Source organism: Phyllostomus hastatus, unplaced genomic scaffold (genome assembly GCF_019186645.2).
Source record: "Phyllostomus hastatus isolate PE091 unplaced genomic scaffold, TTU_PhHast_1.1 phas_contig_40, whole genome shotgun sequence".
NCBI lineage: Eukaryota > Metazoa > Chordata > Mammalia > Chiroptera > Phyllostomidae > Phyllostomus > Phyllostomus hastatus.
The window spans coordinates 43729507-43749502 of NW_025333872.1; the positions used below are offsets into that span (position 1 = coordinate 43729507).

Consider the following 19996-nt stretch of genomic DNA (forward strand, 5'->3'; position numbering starts at 1 on the left):
AAAATAGATAAAAAATAAATAAAAAGCTATGACAAAGAAAAAAAAGATAAGATAATGAAAAAGAGCCAGATAGATTTGTCTCAGCACAGTTTAGATCTTGCCTTCTGGTTCCTCCCTTTCGATGCCACTCTGATGTCTGAGTCTGCTGTAAGCCAATGTCAGGTGCTGTCCACTTCTGGCCCTCAGCTGAATTTTCAAAGCTATGGGCAATCCACAGTTTATGGTTGATTCCTCTGGGTCTGGCTGCTCCCAGGGTAGGCCAAGCTGCTTTGCAAAGCTGACTTTTATTTGTACTGGATCCAAGGGTGTGTCAGCAAATGTCCTAAGTCACCACAGGATCTTTCTCTGCCTGTCTCTGCCTGCTGGCCTGCTGTCAATCTTAGACTAGTCACAGACCTGACTGTTTCTGAGAGGGCTTCTGGCAGAAATAGGGGACTGTGATTCCTGGATCTCCCATGGCAGGTGCCTTTCAGACTTCAGGGAAAATGGTGAGTGTGTTCTCTCTCCCCTGAGTCACATATATGAGTTTGTCTGGGATTATTTCCCTGTACTGGGCAGGGCAAGACCACTAGTAGTGTTCCAGAGCCCAGATTTTGTGTCTGCCTGATGCCAGGAGGGTGTTTCTGTGGGCCGCCTGTGAGGAAAAAGCACCAGTCTGTTTCCCAGGATAGTGTATGATTTGGCTGTGCCTTACCACTAGGTTTTGATGACTCCTGAGTCTCTTTATGTTGCTGTCTCCTCAACAAGGGTTAAGATGTGGGATAGGGGAAAAGAAGAAAACAAACAAATAAAATGGAATACCAAGACAGAGCAAAACTGGAAAAAAGAGCAAAAAATGTTTCTGAGTGGAGCAAACAAGATTTCAGAAGTTGTGGCAAGAGATTTCCAGAAGGTCAGGGGAGCAGTATCCCACAAAATAAGGTAATTGATTTTTCTCCTCGGAGGGGTTAGCTCTTCTCAAGAAAGTTGGTTGCTGTGGAGCTCAGGTATACAGTCCCCAAAAGTCCCACAGCTGATCCCACAAGACACCCCAGTACCTCCCACTCCAGATTCTCCTTGCGCAATCCCAGTCTGTGCCACCATCCCTTAGCCAGGGCCCAAGGTGGGTAGCTGCAAACACAAAACCTGTGCTCTGTCCCTTTAAGGAATAAACAAGATGGTGAGTTTGTATCTAGTGGTTTTCATCTCTCCCCAGTGCAGACAGCTCCCACAGTGCAGATTTCTCATGTCTGGATCTGTATGCTCTAGGACTTTGTTGTGTGGGTTATGTGGACTCTTCTGTTGTATTTGGATTCTGATTTGTATTGGCCCATACATTGTTGGTAACTTTTCCCTATCTGACTGACTAAGGGGCTTGACCCCACCACAACCACCTTTGCCTTGAGAAGACTTCTAGGTATGGATTAGATCCCCAGTCAGGGCACGTACAAGAGCCCATCCATCAAGGCTTCTCTCTCACATGGACATGCCTCCACCTCTCCCCCGAATCAAATTAATTATGTCTTGTATGCATTATCTTCTTTTAAGTCTCAGAATTTCCTGATGGGGTGGGTGAAGGAAGGAAATAGTCCCACACAAACACTATAGAACCTGATGGTGGTAGGGCACCTGTGCTGCTCCCTCCAGTGAGTCTCAGCCTTGGCCTCCCACTGCTGTGCTCCTGCTACTGTCTCTGCAGGCAGCGCCACCCCGGCTGCTTCTCTCCACTCCCAGCACTCCTGGTTCTTGAGCTGACTGGCAGCCTCCTCAGCCAGACTCTGTCTGGTTTGTAGTTCCAGTGCCACCTGGGACCAGAGAGGTGATAGCCCCTGGCAAGTAGAACAGCCCCTGGGTCCTGGCTCTCATCAGTGGTGGGTATGTGGCCCAGCACTAAGGCCACAAAGTCAAGTCCAGGCACCAAGGCATGGCCGATCCAGTGGCTTCTTCCTGAGGAGGATATTGTAAATTCCACAAAATGGCTCTTGCTCCAAATCTGAGAAGCCAGAAATGTCAGGCTGGGTGACAGTGGTGGCAGGGACTCCACGAGAAGAACCTGGGCCGGCTGCCCCTGAGTGTCCTGCAGATGGACAGGCACTTGCACATTAGCACACACTCACTGCACACTCATCCGCACACATGCTCACTCACACAATTTCACACTCAGACTCAGCTGGATTTTCCAGTTGATTGCTATCTGGTTTAGCTGCAAGACCTGTCAGGCGGGAAGCAAGTAGACAGAGCTTCCAGCTACTCTGCAGCCATCTTAGAAACTGAAAGTATAATGTTATAACTTTAAGAATTTAAATGTAATTCCCATGGTAACCACAGAGGACACAGCTAAAACATACATGCAAAGAAAATGCAAGAAACGTTTAAGTGTGTTGTTACAAAAAAAATCAAATGAGCATGAAGCAATAAAATTGTAAATGAGAATAAAAATGTTATAAAGCATATAGAAAACAAACAGGACAATGACACAAGCAAGTATTTTTATCAGAAATTACTTTAAATGTGTGTAAATTAATTTTTTCAACGAAAAGAAATAGATTGAAAGAATAAAGAAAAGAACACAGTGTAAATTAAGTTGTCTACAGAGAAGTTCACCTTAGATTCAAAGACACAAATAGGTTGAAAATACAATGATAGAAAAAGTGGTACACATGTACAGTAAAACATTACTCAACCATAAAAAGCAATGAAATCTTGTTACTTGCAACAGCATTGATGGACCAAGAGGGTATTATGCTAACTGAAATAGCTCAAAAACCATATTATTTCACTTATATGTAGTATCTAAAAAAATAAAAAAAAACAGAAACAAACTCAAATACAGAGAACATTTTGATGATTGAGAAATAGGAAGGGTATTGGAGGGACTGGTTGAAAGAGGAAGGGATTAAAACATGCCAATTGGCAGTTATGAAAACAAGGGATATAAAATATAGCAGAGGAAATATAGTCAATAATATTGTAATAATTATGTAAGGTGTCAAATGGGTACTAGACTTATTAGGATGATCACTTAAGTTATATAGATATCATTATATTGTATACCTAAAACTAATATACTGTTGTATGGCAAGTTTGTTAAAAGTAAAAATTACTTTTTAAAAATATAAAAAATCAGATGCTGGTGAGGATGTGGAAAATTTGAACCCTGTGCATTATTGATGGAGATATAAAATGGAACATACACTGTGTAAAACAGTATGGTGGTAACTCAAAACATTAAAAATGAAATTACCATATAACCCAGCAATTCCACTTCTAGGTATATACTCAAAGGAATTGACAGCAGGATCTCAAAGAGATATTTATTCAGCTAGGCTCATAGCAGCATTATTCATGGTAACTAAAATGTGGACCTAATCCAAGTTGTTCATAGACAAATAAATAGGCAAAAATGTGGTATATATATATGAAATAGAATATTATTTAGCCTTATGAAGGGAAAACACATGATAAAATATGGACATTATGCTAGGTGAAATAAGCCACAAACGAGAAGTACTGCATGATTCTAATTATGTGAAGTATTTATAATTGTTAATTCAGTGACATGAATTGTTGTCAGGAAGTGACATGGTTGTTGTCAGGGGCTGCTGCATGGACAAATAGAAGTTATTTTTTAATGGGTATAGGGTTCCAGCTTTGCAGGATAAAAAGTTCTAGAAATGGATAGTAGTTTTTTACAACAATATGAATGGAGTTAATGCACTTTAAAATAGTTAAGACAGTAAATTTTATGTTGTGTATATTTTGCCAAAATAAACAATGGTAGGGAGAAAAAAGCTATTGATGTTACTGAGTAGTAGGTTAAACTTTTTTTTTTTGGAGAAAGGACATTATATCAGGGTATTAGACAAATAAATGGCACCATCAAATGAGAGAAATAGGGAGAGTTTAAGGAAATATCTTTCAAAGTGTGAGCAATTTAATTGAAACTGACAAAGATGGTGAAGCCTCCCACCAAAAAACTGGGGATGCCCTCACTACCATTTGTCTGAATGGTGAGGGAAGGAAGCAATTGTGAGGTTCCAGAAATAATAACTGGAGCTGAAAGCAGCTGGAGTAAAACAATGCAATGATCTTTGTTAGAAAAAATTAGCCAACTCAAGCCCCGCCAGGGAGGGAGCCAAGCTCATGTAAATACCAACTCAATGTCCTCCTTGGCTGCATTTTATGCTGGTTCTTCCCATTGGTCAAACCCAACCAGAAGTTTGGAAGGCAAATGAGCTCATTTGATACAGTTCATAGAAATCTCTAGATATTAACAGAACATATCCCAGGAAGAATTGAGGGAGGACTCTAGGAACTGAGGGTGGCCTTTGGCCAATAGCTGGCAAGAAGCTAAGGGTCTCAGTACAATAGCCCATAAGAAATTGAATGCTGCAAAGAGGGAAAAATTGAGAGAACTATAAGAGCATAAACAATAAAACATTGATAAAAAAAATTGAATGCTGCTGACAACCACACAAGGTTAGAAGCAAATCATTCCCCAGTTGTGTCTCACATGGAAGCATGTTCCTTTCTGACATTGTGCTTGAACTTTTTTGTGACTCTAAAGCAGAGGATCCAGCTAGGCTCGGCCCTGACCACTGACCCACAGAAATTGTGAGCTATTAAATGTGTGTTGTTTTAAGCCAAGAAAAAGGAAGGAAGGAAGGGAGGGAGGAAAGAAGGAAGGAAGGAAGGAAGGAAGGAAGGAAGGGAGGGAGGGAGGAAGGGAGGGAGGGAAGGAAGGAAGGGAGGCCAAACTGTAAAAATATATTAGCTGGAATAATGACTAAAATAACATTTTTCTCCCACTCTAATAGAACTTTTTATATACATACATTTCCTTTCAATTCTTTTTCTCCATATATCCTTTAAGATTAAAGTGTAATATTGAATGACTTTATATCACTGAAGTTCTTTTATGCCATTTTCTTTTGTTTGATAGAAATTATGGGCTAAGAGAGTTTAATGATGATTGTTTATTTCACTCATTCATGACCTTGAGTAAAGGTTAATTTAGAGGAGATAAAATGTCGGCTAAACTTTATGACATTAATTCTTGTTGTCTCACATTTCTAACCACTTAAATGGACAAAATTGGCCACATTTTGATGTAAAGAAAGTCTGTGGGTATGTTTTTTCAAACCTTTGCTTTTAGTGAGAGAATGAACATAGGTTTGGTTAAGCTGTGGTAACAAACAACCCCTCTAACCTGAGTGGTTTAACAAAATGAAGCAGAGTTTTCAATCACCCAAAGCCATCTGAGTCCAGGGCAGCCACCCTCAGTAGGAGACGTGGGCTTCTTCAAATTTTATTATGAGGACTCTTCTACAATTGACCTCAAAAGGCAAGAAAGAGCTAGAGATTTGACACTCATGATTAAACATGTCAGACTAAAATATTTCACTTCTGCTAATATTTAAGCAAGAAAAGAAAAGCACATGTCCATGCCCGATTATATAGGTCTGAAGGTTAATTCTATTGTGTCCCCAGAAAGGAGTCCTGGAAATATTGACAAGCATCTCTAATGTTGACTGCTGCTTCTCACAGATAATTTTAAATGTCTATTGTTCACAGTGAGGTAAAAGAATACATTAAAACAAAGTTTTATTTTCAGAATTTTTATGTCCTTATTGTTTTATTGAAATCTAAGAAGCTTTTTACATAGATCCAGGGTTTCTGTGTATGTGTGTTTTGATTTGCTTTGTGTTATTTCTTACCATGGAAATACAGATTTCTTCCATTTACAGTCAAGTATTCTTATTGTAGCAAAGGAAATAAACACTTGATCTATTTCTTGTAGTATCAATGGGAATGACTAAATATTTACAGATGATTTTCAGAGTTAACAGTCACTTTCACCCTCATCAAAATCAATACCGATGACACTGGGAAGCCAATATTTCATTAGGTAAAGTCAATAACAATGATACAGATCTATATAAAAAAGGAAGCCAGAGCTACTACACATTCTATAGAAATTTAAAATGCATAAAAACAAGATTTATGTGAAAATAACAAATGTAAATGAAAAAAATAACTGGATATGAAAATAACTTCAATACATAATCCTTGTGTTTAAAAACATTTTTGATTTTATTCATTTCTGATTTAAAAGTTCTACTACTTGGCATCCCCACAGCCTCTGTGCACCCGTGCTATACCCAGGCTTTGGCTGATTAGACACAGATGGATCACAATCTATTAGATGACTCAAACCCAACCAGAACCTTTTTTGATAATATGAATATTGAGATATCAGGTGATATTTGGATTTGAAATCCCCAGTAAGGACTCAAAAGTGGTGGGAATATTGGATTATTGGTGAGAGAAGGGAGCTGGTTGAGAGATAGCACAGAATGAAACAGATGCAAGGAGAAGCCAAAATGACATTGACTATTGGGTGTTGAAAGATTGGTATTTGGTAAGACTTTGGCCCAGACAGATTGTGTGTCTTGAGCTTAGATAGCTGTGGTAATTACAATCCCTTTTATTAAAGCTATATTGAATAGGTTTCTATTCTTTGTAAACAAGATTTTTTAGTAAAGCATATATTAAAAGTCCAGTTAGCTAATACATACCATTTTATTATAACTATTTTGAAAATGTTGTAAACAAAAACTATTAAAATTGCCTTCTACTTGTACAGATTTAGTTACCTTGAGATGTTCCTAACTGTAGTAATGTTAATAATGATAGCAAAACCTGTATCAAAGAGACGTTTTTAAAGCATCTTGCATGAATTATCCCATTTAGTACTTCAACTCCAGAAAGTAGAAATTACCCTTAGTTTTGTATTCACATGAGATGATGAAGCACAGATATTTACAAACTTGTCCAAGTTCACACAGGTAGAAAGTGGTAGAAATAAGACTTAACTACACATCCTGATGTACAGGGCATCTCACCCATTAGAATGGGAATTATCTATTTCTGAGTTAACTTTATACTCAGATTTGGAAGGTTCTTATGAGAGTAGAGGATGGGCAGGGCAGGGGAGAACAACTGAGGAAAAATGGGGACAAATGTAATTAAACAGCAATAAAAATAATTAAAAAATAATTAAAAATAAAATGTATTACGGGTTTTATGTGAACTATATTGCTTATTATTAAGTTAAAATATTTATCAAATGCCATTTTATGTTTATTTAATTTTTACATATAAAAAGGATCTTTTGAAGATTGGTGCTAATTTTCATTTATACAATGGAATATATTTTTACTAAATATCACAAAATTTTATGAGGTCAAATCAGAATTATGCATACTTATTGGTTAAAACATCAAAATTATTTATTGAGTCCATATTTTAAAGGACCAGTCAGGGGGAAATTTTGTATGTGATTATAATCACATTCAGTGGGAAAACAGAAACAAAAGAAGGCAAATAACTATGAAAAATGAAGCATTGTGTGGAGCAGGAGGGTTCCTGAACAGGGAGGAGCATGAGCGTCTCAGGAGAGTTCCTCAGTTACAACCAAATGTTACCTTTTCATATCCCAGTTTCTCCTTGTCTCATCTCATCTGCCATTGTCGACCTTTTTTTGTTGTTGTTGTTTTGTTTTGATGTTATACCTGTGGGTCTTCAAGAATCTTTTTTTTTTAAATTACAGATTCTTAGAGGGTAGAATGCTCCCTGAAAATATTATCCACTTAGAACTGTGGAAATGGTAACTTTCCCGGAGTAAAGATCAGTGGAAGGAAGTATAGCCTTGCATATCCTTCATCCAAGGTAACTGGGGGATAAATGTTTAAGGAGTGTCCAACCCACATACGTGGCCCAGGATAGCTATGCATGTGGCCCAACACAAAATTGTAAATTTACTTAAAAACATTGTGAGATTTTTTTGGTGATTACATGTTGCAAAATATTTAATGGGTAGCCGACGACAACTCTTTTTCTTCCAGTGTGGCCCAGAGATACCAAAGGGTCAGATACCCCTGGGTATTATACCCCCTGGGCATTTGTGGAAAGAGGAAGTTGGATGTAGTTGAAAGCAGTTTTCATGAAGCCTTTTTTTTTCCCTTCGCTTTTTGTTCATGCTGATTATCCTATAGCAGAGAAAGGGCTATGTTGTGAAAGCCCAAGCACGGCAATTTAAAGATCCTACATGTATAAACAAGCTGAGATTAGAATCCTGAATTAATTCCAGCTTGATCAATAACTAGTCCTGAGAGCTTGGGAAAGCCACTTTAATCTATCTATGCATTTCCCTCATGGATAAGATGAGAACAGTAATATCTAAAGGAGTAAATGTCTCACATAGGAAGAACCCATCCCATCTCACTGCTTCTCTCTTGTGTGCCCTTTGTATGAACTTGGACAGATGTATCTATAAAAACAATTACCAAGTGTTTAGTATGTGTTGGGAGCTGGGCTCTACTCTTAATATACATTATCATATTTAATCTTCAAAACAACCTTATTATATGTTTTTTTTTAAATTTTTGTTTTATATAGAAGGAAGCCAACAGTTCAAAAGAAATGAAGGAGCCCTGACTGGTATGGCTCAGTGGGTTTGGTGTCCCCCACTAATCAAAAGGTTGCTGGTTCGATACCCAGTCAGGGCACATTGCCTGGGTTGTGGGCCAGGCCCTCCATTATGACACAACCAATTGAGCAATATTTCTCTCACACATCAATGTTTCTATCCCCTCCTGCTTCCCTCCCTCCCGTCTCTCTAAAAATAAACAAAGTCTTCAAAAGAAAAAAAAAAGAAATGAAGGAAATTTCCCCAAACCTCACAGCTAAGGAGTTTGGTAACTGCCTGCAGAGCTTAGACTCTTAATCACCTTGTTACAGTGCAGTCTAGATTCCTTATTTTGGGAAATATATTGTATATATTTGTATGTCTTGGATACATTTAGTAAAAACTAGTTATTCATGTGCAGAGCATTCTATCCATCTCATACAGGATGAATATGTACAAGATAGGGACAAAGAAATTTAAGGATTTCCTTTTAAGCAACTAGATAAAGATGTATGTGGGATGGACAAAGTGACCACTCTGGTATAATCATACCCCCACTGCTCACAGCCTAGAAAATGATTTAAACCCCTGTGGACTGAACCTCATCAGCAGGCCCTTTACTAAGCCAGGCTGAGTAATCATTGCCACTCATGTTTTTGTACCATCTCAGAAACACTAAAAAAAAAAAACTGGTCCTATACTTTTGTCCTTCCACAAACCATTGAGTGAACTACTCTAAAATAGTAAAATATCTGGAACTATCTAATATAACACTAAATTCATATCAAGCCTCTGTCTCCAGGCTCTTAGAAGTATTCCCTCCCTAAAACTACAGCAGAAGTAAAGAATCTGTAGTTGATGGAGTGGAGAGGGAGGAGAGAACGCCCTCCTACTTACAGCAAGGTGTCTGTCAGCCTGTGGTGGAATGGCTCAGGATGCTCCAGATGTCACACTTGATTCTGACAAAAAAAAAAAAGGCAAATGGAAGAAAGATCAGTATCCCTGGAGGTTGCTTTATTAATGAGTGGATTGAGGGTTGAGGAAAACTAGGAGATTATAGATAACAGAAAGAGAGGCTCATTTTAAGATTTCCTATAAATTGTCCAAAGGCATCTGGGGTTATGTCATCTGGCTCCAGAGTTAGAGACCTCTCCAGTCACCTCTTTAGCTACCTAGGCAAGTCATTCTGATCCACCTGCTCTATAGAGTCCCTGTGATGTTCAGAAATATCCTTTGTAAAGTGCCTAGAGTTTACATATGAGTAGTTATTCATAGAAAGTTTCACTCATGTTGTTAAATTTCTGCAAAAATGTGGTTTTGCTTTTACATTTATGTGGCACTTTAATTAAAAGTAAACTCTCCACTAGTATGCACTAACTTACCAGAAGTGACTGTCATTCTCATTCCCTGTGGGAGAAACTGAGGCACTAAGAGGCTACGTAGCGTGACACACTGGGCCAGTCTCATGCGTAGTCCAGTTCTGCTAATCCCCTTTGACAGGATGAAAGCCTGCACCGCTTTGTCTTCAACAGCTATGTGGCAGATACTCTAGTCAAGAATAATATCCAGATTCTGAGATTTGAGCACCAATTATCAGGAGGTTCAAAGCACTGATTTATCCCAGTCCCTGCTCCCCCTCCAGCCGTGTACAGAGCTCTAATGATGAGCAATTGAGGAGCAGCGTCTTTCCTCATGTTCATTACTCTCCAACAAGATCGTAACTTGATAAGGCCACCCTGAAAAGGCTACATCAGCTCTAGACAGGGTAGCAGGTGCATTTATCAACTGCTTTTGTTTGCTGAGTCAGGGATTGCTGCGGTGTTCAACTTTTTTTCTCCTCCTACTCAAGAAGTTACTTAGTCTTTTTCAAAATTATTTTCTATTTAGGGGGTTGCTAGCTATTCATGACAACATTTTCCATTGTAGTACCTGAAGAAGGTATTTAACCTTTTTTTCCAGTTTCTAAAATCATGTCTTTTCAATAAGCTGTATATATTATACAATGAAGTGCTACAGAATTGTCTTATTACCTCTCCCTCCAAAATACTAGCATATGCCTAATTAATACAAGGATATTCCATAAATCATAGGTGCCAAGGAAAAACTATGTAACTGGGGAAAACTTTGCAGAGAATATCAATCAGATCCTGGTACTTGTCATTTAAGTGGAACACAATTCTCTCCAGGTTTACCAGTCTCTCTCACAGCACCAGCCAGAGCTTTTAGAAATATTAACTCCTTGTGCTCTGCATCCTCAGAACAAATGAACTCCAGCTGGCTTTCTTTTTTTAGTTTTTGTAGGTATTTTGGGGGGGGGATGGGTATTTTGACAATGTTTTGCAAGTCAAATGAGTAAGTTCAAAAGAGAGGAAATGCTAAAAAAGATGAATGCAATGTCCTTTTGTGGCATCACTTAGTTTGGCTAATTACTAGGTACAGGTAAGAAACGTGGCTAATAGGGCTTAACAACAGATGGGGAGCTGGTACAAAGCTGTGGGTTCTTCCTCTGCCTGTGCTGCGACTTCCTGCGGTGTTGAACAAGCCATTCAACCTGTTTTTGATTTACTTCCCTTTCACTAAATTATGGATAATAATGCCTACTAGGTATGTCATACATTGTTGAGAAGAATGGCTCATAGGAAGATCATAAAGCACTTTCAAAGAGTTGAAATGCTCCATAAGCACAGGCTCTGCAGAATCAAGCTGAATAGGAGGCGATGCCCCTTTCAGTCAAGCCTCTGTTCTCCATTTACAACCGAAATGAATGCAAATCTGAAAGTGACTTTGCATTTGCCACACATCCCCTCTGCCTCTCAGGCATTCTATCACTAACTGATTGTAACTATGCAAATGACACCGTTATCTGTGACTCACACTGGTGATTGTACCGAGCACCAGCAGTTTAAAATGCTTGATGAATCCAAAGCTGATTGGCAGCTCCAAACTTATCTGTGACCTAATTTGTGGTCAGGAAGTACATGCAGATTTGGATAAGGGCAAAACCAATGACAGCAGGCTTTCCTTGAGATTTTAAAAGACTTGAAGTTTGGTCACCAAGGATTTAAAAAAATAAAAATAAAAATAAAATGTCTGCATCTGGGATCTGGACTGAAAACAAAATTTGTCAAATGCACCAAGTATTTTGAAGCTCTAGAGAGCTTCCCAGAACAAAAGTAATCCCAAGATAAAGAATGGGAACAATTTCTGCAGCAGCTGAAATGATTGCGGAGGGATGATGGGTGGTGATGATTTTCCATTGTTACAGAGAAGGGAAATCTGCTCGGTACCCATGCCAAAGAAGCAACGGATGCTTTAAGCACTAGATCCTGCACTAAAGTAAAGGCGTACAAATAAACAAGTCAAAGGTTAAATTATGGGGATGTGGGAAGGAAATCAGAGAAGGATACTACTAACATGTATTGATTGCTGATTGGGTTGACAATATCATCTCATTTTATAGACCGTACAAAATACAGAGGTCAAGTGGCTTGCCCAAGTGCATGGAGTTGGTAGGTGGTGGAGCGATGAAAAAAAAAAAAAAAACACCCAGCTTCTGCTCTTTCCATTCTCCCAGGCTGTTTCTAGAAGTTGTTGTCTGGCTCTGTAGACCAACTGCAGGGAGAAACAAGGCCAGCTGACCTGCGCAGTACCCCAGGCCAGAGATCAAGGAGGGATCCTTTGGTTGACTTGCCCAGCTGCCTGCTGTTAGAAGCTCAGTGAATCTGCCTCATGGGAAGCTCAGTTGTTGCCCTTCCTCTGAGCCACCTCTTCTCTGCCTGGTCCCTGCCAGCACTGCCTGTTTGCTGTTACTACTTTCCAGTGATCAACAGCTATTTTATGTCTCCTCCCATTGTGCTTCACTGCACCTTTGTAGTCCTGCTGCCCTCCTTCTGCGTGCAGCTCACCTTCATGTTATTGAAAGGCAGTGTGTTTGTGGCCCGTTATTATGTCCTTGAACAGCTCTAGTAAGTGGAACTTAAAGGTTCCAGGGAAACATACATTAACCATCATTTCTCTCTGTATCTTTCACTTCGACTAGGACCTTTATGATTGTTGCATATTTGGAAGTTCAAATCTAAAGCCTGTTTTTTTTAAGTGTTTGGTTAAAATATCTTTTAGCTAACACTAATTGAGTACTTATTATCAGCATGGTGTTACATTGAATTAATTACATGATTACATCACTTACATCTCAAAAGCACCCAGCGAGGCAGGTTTTAATGTGAATTCCATTTGACACACCAAGAAACTGAGGTGTACGGTGATGCTGTAGTCTGCCCAAGGTTACACAACTGTAACCAGCAGAACCAGGTCTCTGCCTTAGACAAGGCTCACACTAAAGTCCCAAATACACTAAAATCTTAACTCCATCCAATTCTTATCTTCATAAATTTTGTGTGTTTGTAAACATTCATGTGATTCTTGGAACCCTGATCTCTTCCATCTCTATATTCACAGTATTTAGTGTACTAACTACCACGGACTCAGAGAAAATGGGTTCTATATTGTGATAGAACATTTGAGAATCAAAATATAAATGTTACATTTACTGTCACAAATCTGACACCTATTAGTTTGGTCAACTTATAAAATACAGACCAAATTTTTGTTGTGGTTATTATTTTTGTTTTTATATACTTGTTCAAGTATCCTCAAAAATCTTTCTGTAATCAGACAAGTCTGGTTTTATTATCCAACAGACTGAGGTCCCCACTGTGTAGACACAATACAGATATGCCCCATGGCCCTGCAGGTCAGCAGCAAGAACACTGCTGTGGTGCTGACGTGTGTGCGTGAGCCCGAATGTGTTCTGCAGAGCAGAGCTATCACCCCAGAAATAATGCATCAAGATGCACATTCTGGGCAACTTTAATAATGTTCCCACAGGCAGTCCTAGTGCTATTTTAAAACCCCCTCACAATAGCACTTAGGAGCTTTCAGAAATTGGTTGATTTTTTTTGTATGGCTGGGATTTTGGATCTCAGCTAAGGCACGAAGGTAAGTAAGAGATGAACAGCTCCACTTCTAATTACTCCATTTTGCCTATTAAATTTCAGTAGCATTTTATAAATATCAGATTGCATTATTATCTCCAAGCAAGCTGTTTTCCTGCAATTGCAATAATGCAGCAATCAGCTCTGAAACTTAATTTCAAATTTTAATTAGTAAAAATGCTTCTTACTGAAAACTCAAACCCCAAGCAATGATCTATCTACCCTTAGTAAAGAAGTACTGATGAATAATGTTTGTGTCTTAAAAACATGCCGTATTGTTTTGAGCCATGAAACGCTGATATAGTGGTCACCAGACTCATGCTGAAGCAATAAGATATGACAGAAACTCTTCCTCTGCATGCTGTCTGCACTATGTTTTTGGGAGTTTTCTAATCATACACAAAGGAGTGACTCCCAAACATATTACATAGGACTGTCTCTTTCCTATATTATGATAATCACCTGGGTTATTTGTTACATATCTGTTAAAATTACTATATATCAGATCAAATATTTGCAGGCCTGAATCATGGAAAGAGAAAAAAGAACAAGGATCACAAACGCATATTCTGCTTTGCATATTTCAAGTTTACGCATCATTATTTCCTGCCCTCAGCTCCCTCCCTCCAGGGTTTTTGTCCCTCTTGTATCAAGGTTTCTTTCACCTCCATCTGCAATAACGTTTTCTTCATTTTAGATTTTTATAAAGCTATCTCAGGAATTTTGGTGTAGCTCCTGATTCAGCTGCATTGATGGTAATTGAGAGGGGATTTCAAACTGAACTCAACTACAGCTCCACTTAAATTCACTTCCCCTGAGAGAATTTCCAAAGCTGCCTGTCCAAAGGATTCTGCAAAATCTGTTTTTGTAAGAGAAGCCCCTAATTATATTTTATTCTTTTTGAAATGATCTAGAGTACTATGAATATTATCACAGCTTCCAAAGGCTGTAGGTGAAGTTTGCCTGTGTTTAAGAGAAAACTAATGGGTCTTGGGAGCTTTCCTTTTTGTTTAAAAATAAACACTGATATCTTGGAATAAAATATCACTGCACTGTCATTCTGTTTACAGACCTTATGGGGACTTTCTTCTGCATTGAGATAGTCTGTGAAGATCATTGCTCTCTTGTATTTAAAGATGATGGGTAAGTCCTGATCCTTTTTACACCTTTATTTCTCTATTTGTGGATATAGATGTGCATATTATAGAACTAGGGATAGTTATAGATATTAATATTGGCAGATACAAATATAGATATGATCCCTGGCTGGTGTGGCTTAGTGGATTGAGTGCCAGCCTGAAGACCAAAAGGTCACTGGTCCCATGCCCAGTCAGGGCACAAGCCTGGGTTGTAGGCCAGGTCCCCAGTAGAGGGTGTGAAAGAGGCAACCACACACTGATGTTTTTTTCTCTTTCTTTCTCCTTCCCTTCCCCTCTGTCTAAAAAATAAATAAAATCTTTTAAAAACGAAATTTTTAATAAAAAACAAATATTGATATGAGTGAATTCCATAATAAAGAAATCTGAGAGATGACTAATAGCTGCTTACGGATTTCTGACTTTTCTGAAGTGTGTACTCTGTGAAATATTGCCATAGGACATTTAAAATAGATGTCATTTTGAGTGACAAACTATGTCATTACTACCACTTTTTTATTCTGCAATAGTGCACTGACATCAAAGCTACCTGCCAAGTTCTGGGATTGGTGAGTTGGATGAGGAAAACTGGGAGTAGGTTTCTCCACAAGCATGAATGTATAATTCAACAAATAACATTCAGGACACGTGACATCTGGGCAGGGATAAGTCAGAGCAACAATAGATTTGAATGTTCAGATTAGATAGAACTGCAAATATTCTTATAAGGGAAGACTATGTGGTGGAAGTTGCATTCCAATCACAATTTGAATGAAAGGAGAACTGATTAGTCGAGAATTGGTAAGACACTCCTGCAAGTGATTTAAGTAGAAGGTCAAAATTAGAAATGTTATCTAGAAATTCTGGGAAAAAATATGCTTTTTAAAGTATTACATTTTTGCTGATGGTATTAGTTCTTCCCTAATCACTCTTTTGCTGTCTTAGACCGTGAGTTGCATTAATGTGGAGTCGCATAAACCTGAGGAACACTGAGGACAGACAGTGTCCAAGGTGAACACTGTCTGATAACACATGTGTCCTATGTGTAACAAAAGTCACTCCACTTGCCCTGTGATCAGTCCAGTTCTTTCTTTCTCACTCTCTGCTTTCTGAGAAATAGTTTTTCAAAATAATTTAACATTTTCTTGAATTTCTTTTCCCACCATAGTTTCCTTTCTTCACTTTGGTACAGTTCTAATCTCCTGGTTGTGAACTCATCTTTGATCACTTCTTCTTAGTCATCCAGTCATTTTTTCATTTACTAAATCATGGAAAATATTTACTTAGTCTGTTCTCTCTTTCTCAGCCTCTCCTACTCCTTAGGGCACTTGGTTCCATGTCTGAATTATCTTTCTTCTTTCTATTTATTGTTTGTTTGTTTCTATCTTCACACTCAAGGAGGCAGAGATTCTTATAAACCATTTTTTTTTCCAATTTTCCTTTTTAGTGGTGGTTTGTCTCTGTATTAGTTGTGGAAGCAGTTTGGGTTGATGTTCAACAGGAAAGGGAGACTCTAATATTCTCTTGATGATTATTGTCCCCTCAGGGTTCATGATATTTATGAGGAGAGATGGGGGAATTCAGATAATTAAGCTAGCACTGGAGAAATCCAGGGTAAAATTGAGATTGAGTCAAGAGCAGATAAGGGGGGCACCCTTAGAAAGAGAAAGAGGACTTAATACTCATTGGGAATTGTCAAAAACAAGAAGTCAATTTAGGGGGGTACTGTAGTATACCAACCTGACTCTCCTCAGGACTGAGGTACTTAATCTTTAGGCTCCCAAAAGGCTGACAGCTCACAGCTTGGTCCCTCTCCAGGAGCTGTTCTTGTCAGAAAGAAGCTGCCTTGCTTAACATTATGGTGCTTTTATGAGAGTAACTCACAACTAATGACCAGTCGATATAAACTTCAGTGTCTCAGAATCTGATGTCCAGGGAACCTGAATTCTGACTTGTGTGTTCCAAAATTAATAGGTGATGATATGTTATATTTAGATATAACAGCATATGATACATCATTTCCACTTAATTTGTAAAACAGAATTTAGAGAACAGACGCACTATCTTTCCCCCATGACACTGGACATGGAACCATAAAGCAGTAATGACCCACACTTTGGGGCAGGGAGTATAGTTGGGTCATGGTTCCCATCCCATCCCATCACTGTTCAAATTGATTAGACAGTGTCCATTTGAAGTTCTAACCCTGAGCAAGAAGCGACTCAGCTGATAGGGTTTAATTCTTCTCAAACAGCATGCTTATCCCAGTGAGAGCTGCTACAATCCATGTGGTTTTAACACAGAGCATTTGGTTTAGAGTCATTGAACTATGACATCGCTGAGCCACTCAGCACAGTGCAGTGCTCATGGCAGGAAGGACAGTCTCCCATAGAGACCAATGAGTAATTACCTCACAGTGACTATACATTGATCAAGGACACATATTGAATATTAAGATATTGTGCCACAAAATGACCTAAGAAAACTTAGTTATACGCAGCTATTAGGCTATTTTAGTTATGTAGTTACCACTTCCCATATTTCCCAATCAAGCAACAATGAAAATGAGTATCAGGTAAAATTATACTCAGATAGATATTAAACAATCATTTCTTATCAAGCAAATGCAAAGTATTTCAAACAACTTACTCTAACAAATGAATGAAACTTCAGTCTCCCATATTTGCAGATCCTGCTATCATGCTTTGCATGTGAGGGTCACTAATGGATATAACAATATTCTATGGACCAGTGGCTGAACACAAAACTATTAAGGCATAAAACTTAAGGTTATGACCTAAAAGGCTTGTTATAGTTTTATACCCTGTTTATAAGGAAGTAGAGCTTGTCTCTGAAATAATCAAGCCAATCCACATATCAAAAAAACATTATTTTTTCAAAGAAAGATGATTTCCAAAATATGTTAACATACATGTCAAGTCAATAATGTACAAAAAAACCCCAAAAAACCCACATCTTCAAAAATGAGTTAAACTAAATAGATAGGGCTCCTATGTTGATAGACTCATGAATTGCTGAAGTGATTATATTAATTTGAACCTTAGGAAACTGATAATACTCGACTGTGTTTGATCAACAAAAATGGCATTTGGTAGTGTCCTTTCTAATTAGATAGTCACTGCTCCTTGGAGTGAATGTATGATTAGGACAACTGACCACCTCTAAAGTAGCTGTCACACATATGACCTGCCCTAAGGCATTTTTAAATGAATCCTATTCATCACAGGAAGTGATAATAAGAACATTGGAGCACAGAAAAGGTACTCTTAGTAGTCATTTTTTTTGTAGAAGGAATAGGAAGTGGAAGAACCAGAAAAGGAGTAAAATTGAACCACAACCATTTCTTTAGTCATGTCACTGGTATTACCAATTTGTTGGTGAAAAGAAACTAAAGACAATCAAAAAACACCACCCACTACATAGGGTTTATTATATACAAGTATGATTCTGATTAGATACTATAAGAGGAATCAAGCTCAACAAATTATTTATCTGCATAAATGTCTGAGTTAAAGGAGTCTGTGAGTATAGGTGGACCTATTGGACTATTACAGTTAAGAACCTCTATTCCAGTCCCTGAACCTCAGACAGAGCTTACTTAGTGAGTCTTGTTGTTTGTCTGGGTGTGAAACAACTTAAACTGTAGCATAATAGAAAAAAAAAAGAGAGAGTCAAGGCCCTATAGTTAGGAGATTTAAGAGTTAATACTTTTTTTAAGATCATCAAATTGTATTTTTGAACTGTAATTACAGATATAATAAAAACTCAATCAATAAAATAGACATAACGAGACTCATAAGACCACTATTTATTGATTTTGTAAGTATTACACTATTATATCTGATGTGCTTGGTGTCTCCAAGTAATACTGATGCAAGAATCTGTTCAAGGTGGAGAAATGCTAAATCAATCTTGAGGATGGTGACATTTGTATAGAATGATTGGCCTTTGAACATTATTTATATCCCAGAGAGAAAACACATTTTAGTACTAATAGCTAAGAATTTGATAGGTACGTATCAATATAAAACAATTCTCACAAGAAAACAATCTAAGGAAACATCGAAATCATCATACATTTCAGAAAGGAGCAACTTCCAAAGGAATTACACTGCTTTTCAAATATTTCTTATCTATAGTGTTCATATTTGGTATTGATGAGGCCCAATAAGAAATATGATTATGTTATAACAATCAAAATACCTGACTTTTTTAATGTTTTTTTTCTCAAACTCTTTGAGTAAAGGTCTCTGAATAAAGATTAGGAGAATTGTAATTATTCTTATCTTTTGTTCCACAATTGCTTTTGGGAGATGTTGAAACTAAGACTCAGAGATGTTAAATGTATTGGTGAAGGAAACATATCTTCTTAGTGTTTTTTTTTCCAACATGCTGTGTTTAAGCAGTTTTTCATGGCTAAACTCTTTTTGCTACCAGAAACTACAATAAGAGGAAAAAACACAAATATTTATTGTGCACCACCTTTATGTGAGGCATGTTTTCACATAAGTTATAAGTTGTTTATTATCCCCATTTTATAAACATTGGTGCTGTGGTTCACTATAACTCAATTAACCTGCCTAAGGTCACAGAATAGCTGGGAACTCTGCATTGAAATCTAGTTATACCTGACTCCAAAGCCCATGCCCATTCCACTGATTAAAACTTTCCCTGCCAAACAAGATAACCTGTGCACCAGTTATCTATCTATGATGATGCCCTTCCTGCTTTTCCTCTGCCAGGGCAGCCATTAGCACTCAGCAGAAGAAATATCTGCCATGACATTTGACTCTCCTGCTCTGTTTCTTCCGTAATTAAATATAAAAGGTGGAAGCTAAGGATAGAATTAGATACATTACAAGTACCAATGGGCTATTAGTAGAACTGGTACCTCACTCACAGGCTTCCATCTCCAGCACCAGAATTATGCTGCACACTCTTTAGGTGCTAAGTGAAGTCAGAGGTGATGGAAGTCATCAGCACCTCTCCTCAGGTCACACAGCCTTCCTGTCCACTTTATCAAGACTGCTCTCAAGACCGGAAGTGCCACGACAAGTTCTGAAGCCATTTGAGAACATTAGCTGTCCTTTGGCTTTGCACAGTAAGGGATTTGGTCCTCATTCTTCTTGTCTTGCTTGAGGCCCACTTAGCAGTCATTCTAACTGCACTGACAGGCGCTGCCTCCGTGCAGAGAAGGAAGCGTGACACTCACCTACTTTAACAGGCACTTTCTTGCCAGCTGGTGCTGCCACCCTGGGAGATTTGAATTAGGACACACCACTTTTCGAGCTCCCTTTCTTTGCTTTTTAATGTTAGAGAATATTTCATTTTCATTTTTCAAGTTTCTTATTAATTATTTTTCTGTGCTTCTTTCCAAAACTGTACTCACTTTTTTT

At 38.2% G+C, this 19996-nt stretch overlaps 1 long non-coding RNA gene across 2 annotated transcripts in view; it reads left to right on the plus strand.

The window, feature by feature from the left end:
• The first annotated feature begins 404 nt into the window (after nucleotides 1-404).
• Nucleotides 405-19996, plus strand: part of LOC123821291 — a 49487-nt gene continuing 29895 nt past the window's right edge. For both annotated transcript variants that reach the window (XR_006786100.1, XR_006786099.1), the window contains exons 1-2: nucleotides 405-488; nucleotides 14514-14586. This is a non-coding gene — a long non-coding RNA (uncharacterized LOC123821291). The remainder of the gene's footprint in view (nucleotides 489-14513; nucleotides 14587-19996) is intronic.